This window comes from Aquarana catesbeiana, linkage group LG03, assembly GCF_042186555.1.
Source record: "Aquarana catesbeiana isolate 2022-GZ linkage group LG03, ASM4218655v1, whole genome shotgun sequence".
In the NCBI taxonomy this organism is placed as follows: Eukaryota; Metazoa; Chordata; class Amphibia; order Anura; family Ranidae; genus Aquarana; species Aquarana catesbeiana.
Window position 1 is genome coordinate 379863073 of NC_133326.1, and position 6307 is coordinate 379869379.

Consider the following 6307-nt stretch of genomic DNA (forward strand, 5'->3'; position numbering starts at 1 on the left):
CCTGGGCTCTGTGAATTCAGCTGACAGCAGGCTTCATTAGAGTTGTCTCAATACCAAGCATTTGCACAAGTACTTGTACTCAAGCAAATACTCCGATGCTTGACCCGATACTTGGGCAGTCGTGTGACCGGTGCAGTGGTGGGGGAGTTACAAGCACTGATCCCCCTGCCACTTCTCCCCCCCCCCCGCGGCTTTCAGCTGCTATATTGAAATCTATACGGGGGGATTGGTGCTTGTAACTCCCCCCACCACTGCCACACCAATCACCCCTGGCTGTCCCTGTATCCCTCTTGAGTCTCCCTCTGTGTCCTCATCTGTGCTCCTCCAGGCTGTGCTCCTGTCCCTCCTCCGTGCTTCTGCCCCTCTCCGTGCTCCGCTCCCCCTCCATGCTTCTGTCCCCCTCCGTGCTCTCCTCCCCCCTCCATGCTCCTCTGCCCTCTTTGTCCTGGATCTGTCAGGATGGAGAGCAGAGGAAGGAGCCGGTAAATCTGTAATTTACCGGCTCCTTCCTTTTCCAAATGAACAGAATCATTGACTCTGTCCATTCATAACTGAGCATCGTAAACTGTGTTTAGGATGCTTCAGTATGTGAATGGAAAGGAGTCTCTGTCTCCTGTCCATTCATCTCCAGTGCAATTGAGGCTGCAGAGTAAGGGACTGGAGAATCTTTGTCCTCATGCCTTTTCTCTGCCTCAAAGGGGAGATGTCAGGGGTCTGTTAAGACCCCTGATATCTCACCAAAGCCCCCCAACAGGGCTGGTAAAAAAAAAAAAAAAGGGGTTAAAAGGTCAAATTCTAAAAATAATAAAAAAATAAAATAAACACACTGACATCGTCCCCCCCACCCCCCAAAAAAGAAAGCATCGTAAAAAAAACTAACAAAAAAATATAAAAAATAATTTTAAAAAATAAATGGTCATCAGTGAGGCATATTAGTGCCACTTTCACATGATGTAAAAAAAGTATTGGTAATCGTTATCGGCGAGTACTTGAAAAAAGTATCTGTACTTGTACTCGGTCTTAAAAAAGTGGTATCTGTACAACCCTAGCCCATTATCGGTTGAAAACGGATCACAGGAGTGCAGAACGAACTGCACTCCTGTGATCCACAGGAGAAGTTATGGCAAAAAAAAGCTTTGACCATACGTCTCCTTTAAGCTTATACCCAGCAGTATCAGATAAAGGATCTCTACTTTTTAGGGCAGCAATCACATAACCCCTATCTATACACCACTTTGCATACCCCCTGGAAAGGAGTCTTTCTCAGATAACAACACATTCATTAATGAAAGAATCCTCAGTGGAACAATTTCTTATTGCCCTTTTAAATTCTCTCACCGGGATGGATTTAATTGTGTGTGCTGGGTGACAGCTACTACCCAGGAGCATGGCATTTCCTGCTCCTAAAGGGGTTGTAAACCCTCATAGTTTTTCACCTTAATGCATCTAAGCATTAAGGTAAAAACCCTTCTGTGGTGCTGCAGCCCCCCCGAGCCACCGTTTTAATTACCTGACCCTGATCTTTCTCCGGCCGGGAAGGAGCACACCAGCACTAGCTGGTGTCTCGTGTCCTAAATGGATAGATTGATAGCAGCGCAGCCATTGGCTCCCACTGCTGTCAATCAAATCCAATGATGCGGCGCCGGGGGGGCGGGGCAGAGTCCTGCATTGTGTGTGAATGGACACAGATGCGGGACTCGGGAGAATGGATGTCCACCAAGGAGAATGCTTCTCCAATGTGGACACTCGATGCGGGGAGGAGCCACCAGCGCCACTGAGGGACCCCAGAACAGGAGGACTGGCCTTGGCCTTGGCCTTGGTACAGATACTTGTCAAAAGACCTGCGTAACAAGGTAATGGAACTTTATAAAGATGGAAAAGCATATAAAAAGATATTCAAAGGCTTGAATATGCCAGTCAGTACTGTTCAATCGCTTTTTAAGAATTGGAAAATTCAGGGATCTCTTGATACCAAGCCAAAGTCAGGTAGATCAAGAAAAATTGCAGCCACAACTGCCAGGGATTCAAAATACCCACAGGTAACCTCAGGAGAAATACAGACTGCTCTGGAAAAAGACAGTGTGGTTGTTTTAAAGGGGTTGTAAACCCTTGTTTAAAAAAAAAAACATGTCATACTTACCTCCACTGTGCAGTTTGTTTTGGGAGGCACATATACAAACTGTTGTAATTCGTACACCGTTCACCTGATTTGGATGTAAATACCCTCAAATTAAAGCTGAAAGTCTGCAGAGAGCTAAAAACTCATTGACTCATTTATAGACAGACACTAATTGCAATTTAAAAAGCCACAGATGTGGGAATTAACCTTTAATTGCCATTTTAACACATGTGCGTCACCTTGTGTCTGTACCAAGGCCAAAAATTCCAGGATATGTAAACTTTTGATCAGGGCTATTTGGGTGATTTCTGTTATCATTATGATTTATCCACTTGACCTCTGGAAGATTTACCCCCCCTTCATGACCAGGCCATTTTTTGCGATACGGCACTGCGTTACTTTAACTGACAATTGCACGGTCGTGCAACGCTGCACCTAAATAAATTATATGTCCTTTTTTTAACCACAAATATCTTTCTTTTGGTGGTATTTGATTACCTCTGTGTTTTTCATTTTTTGCGCTATAGACAAAAAAAATCGACCATTTAAAAAACAAAAAATAACATTTTTTACTTTCTGCCATAAAACCTATACAAAAAATGTGTAAAAAATCAAACTTCTGCATCAGTTTAGGCCAATATGTATTTATGTATTTTGCTATATATTTTTGGTAAAAAATCCCAATAAGCATATATTGGTTTACGCAAAAGTTATAGCGTCTGCAAACAGATATATTTTTGGTGGTGGTAATCAGCAACTTATAGCAGGACTGTGATATTGTGGCGGACAAATTGGACACTAACTGACTCTTTTTGGAGACCAGTGGCACTAATTCAGTGATCAGTGCTAAAAAATATGCACTGTCACTGTACTAATGACACTGGCTGGGAAGAAGTTAACATCAGGAGTGATCAAAGGGTTAACTGGGTGCCTAGCCAGTGCTTGTATACTGTGTGGGAAGTGCTTTTACTAGGTGAAAGCAATGATCTACAGTCAGGTCCATAAATATTGGGACATCGACACAATTCTAATCTTTTTGGCTCTATACACCACCACAATGGATTTGAAATTAAACAAACAAGATGTGCTTTAACTGCAGACTTTCAGCTTTAATTTGAGGGTATTTACATCCAAATCAGGTGAACGGTGTACGAATTACAACAGTTTGTATATGTGCCTCCCACTTTTTAAGGGACCAAAAGTAATGGGACAGATTATCAAACTTTTACTTTTTAATATTTGGTTGCAAATCCTTTGCAGTCAATTACAGCCTGAAATCTGGAAGGCATAGACATTACCAGCCTCTGGGTTTCATCCCTGGTGATGTTCTGCCAGGCCTCTACTGCAACTGTCTTCAGTTCTTGCTTTTTCTTGGGGCATTTTCCCTTCAGTTTTGTCTTCAGCAAGTGAAATGCATGCTCAATCGGATTCAGGTCAGGTGATTGATTTGGCCATTGCATAACATTCCACTTCTTTCCCGTAAAAAATTATTTGGTTGCTTTCGCAGTATGCTTCGGGTCACTGTCCATCTGCACTGTGAAGCGCCGTCCAATGAGTTCTGAAGCATTTTGCTGAATATGAGCAGATAATATTGCCCAAAACACTTCAGAATTCATCCTGCTGCTTTTGTCAGCATTCACATCATCAATAAATACAAGAGAACCAGTTCCATTGGCAGCCATACATGCCCACGCCATGACACTACCACCACCATGCTTCACTGATGAGGTGGTATGCTTTGGATCATGAGCAGTTCCTTTCCTTCTCTATACTCTTCTCTTCCCATCACTTTGGTACAAGTTGATCCTGGTCTCATCTGTCCATAGGATGTTGTTCCAGAACTGTGAAGGCTTTTTTAGATGTTGTTTGGCAAACTCTAATCTGGCCTTCCTGTTTTTGAGGCTCACCAATGGTTTAGATCTTGTGGTGAACCCTCTGTATTCACTCTGGTGAAGTCTTCTCTTGATTGTTGACTTTGACACACATACACCTACCTCCTGGAGAGTGTTCTTGATCTGGCCAACTGTTGTGAAGGGTGTTTTCTTCACCAGGGAAAGAATTCTTCGGTCATCCACCACAGTTATTTTCCGTGGTCTTCCGGGTCTTTTGGTGTTGCTGAGCTCACCGGTGTGTTCTTTGTTTTTAAGGATGTTCCAAACAGTTGATTTGGCTACACCTAATGTTTTTGCTATCTCTCTGATGGGTTTGTTTTGTTTTTTCAGCCTAATGATTGCTTGCTTCACTGATAGTGACAGCTCTTTGGATCTCATATTGAGAGTTGACAGCAGCAGATTCCAAATGCAAATAGCACACTTGAAATGAACTCTGGACCTTTTATCTGCTCCTTGTAAATGGGATAATGAGGGAATAACACACACCTGGCCATGGAACAGCTGAGCAGCCAATTGTCCCATTACTTTTGGTCCCTTAAAAAGTGGGAGGCACATATACAAACTGTTGTAATTCCTACACCGTTCACCTGATTTGGATGTAAATACCCTCAAATTAAAGCTGAAAGTCTGCAGTTAAAGCACATTGTGTTTGTTTCATTTCAAATCCATTGTGGTGGTGTATAGAGCCAAAAAGATTAGAATTGTGTTGATGTCCCAATATTTATGGACCTGACTGTATGTTCCTGCTTTTCAGGAACACAGGATCAATGCTTTCCCTACTGACAGAACAGCGATCTGCCTTGTTTATAATGATCGGCAGGTGCGACATAGAGTACCCGCAGATCAGCTCCCGCTATGTATAATCAGAGCGCATGCACACCCCAGAAGTGCAGGATCACGTACTAGGTACATGATCCTGCAGCAGAACCGCCTTGCCGCTGTATATGTAAGTTATACAGTCGGCATGCAGTTAAAAAGGAGCCAAACAACTATTTGATAATAAATAGCTTCATATGATCACTATCTTTAACCCCCCTGGCGGTATTCCCAAGTCTGGCTCGGGGTGAGACTTTAGTACCAAAAGCGGTAACCCCGAGCCAGACTCGGGATCGCATCGCTGGATCCTGGAAGACGCGACTCACCTTGTCTCCGGGATCCCGCAATCTTCTCACACTGTGTTCGGCGGCTGGATCTTCCGCCCGATGCACTGTGTGCTCTGTGTGCCCTGGCTTCCATTCCCGCGGCAAATTCAAATAGTATATAACACAAACACACTGATACATTGTAATCCTATTGGATTACATTACTAAATATAATAAAATTGACCTCAGATTGCCCCCCAGTGCTTTGTCCAGTGCCCCTGCCTGCAGTTTTACTGTACTTTGTGTCTGGAAACTGCAGAGCGACCATGGCATCCAAAAAGCGCGTTTCAACCTCAAAAGCGACATATGACCTGCTGGAAAACAGCGACAGCGAGACAGAATCACTTGCAGAAGTGAGTGATAGCGAATCATGGGGAAGTTCGTCATCAGGCACGGAAAGCGATTTCAGCGATGATCCTGCGACTTTGCCCAGCGATGTGCGGACTTGGTGCTCGATTTGATTGCGGTACGGAGCACACAGCACCCCCAAGATTCCCGTTTACCAGAGCGCCTGGTATCAAAGTGGAGGTTGAAGAGGACAGCCCCTTGGGATACCTCCAACTCTTTTTGACTGATGAGGTCATAGAAAGAATTGTTACGGAGACAAACCGATACCAGGAGCAACAAGCTGCTATACCTCAGAGGTTTTCAAGGAGCAGAAAATGGGAACCAGTGACCAAGGAGGGCATCTGGAAGTTTCTGGGCCTAATTATTCTCCAGGGAGTGGTGGGGAAACCCCTGCAGAAATGGTACTGGACAACCAACAAAATATTAGCCACTCCTTTTTTTGGCACCATCATGTCGGAATACAAATTTTCTCTCATAATGAAATATCTGCATTTTCAAAATAATGACGAATTTGATGAGACTTCTCATCCAGCTCCAAAACTGAAAAAAATTTAGGACTTATATCAAATTATTCAGAAAAATTTCCAGCAGACCTATATACCAGACAGAGACGTCAGTATCGACGAAAGTCTTATGGCCTACAAAGGAAGACTTAGCTGGATATAGTACATGGCATCTAAGAGAGCGCGATTCGGCATAAAATCATTCATGCTCTGTGAAGCCAGCACTGGTTATATATGGAATTCGGTCCTTTACACCGGGAAAGGGACCAAATTCAACGACCGATTCGGTCAAAATGGAATGGC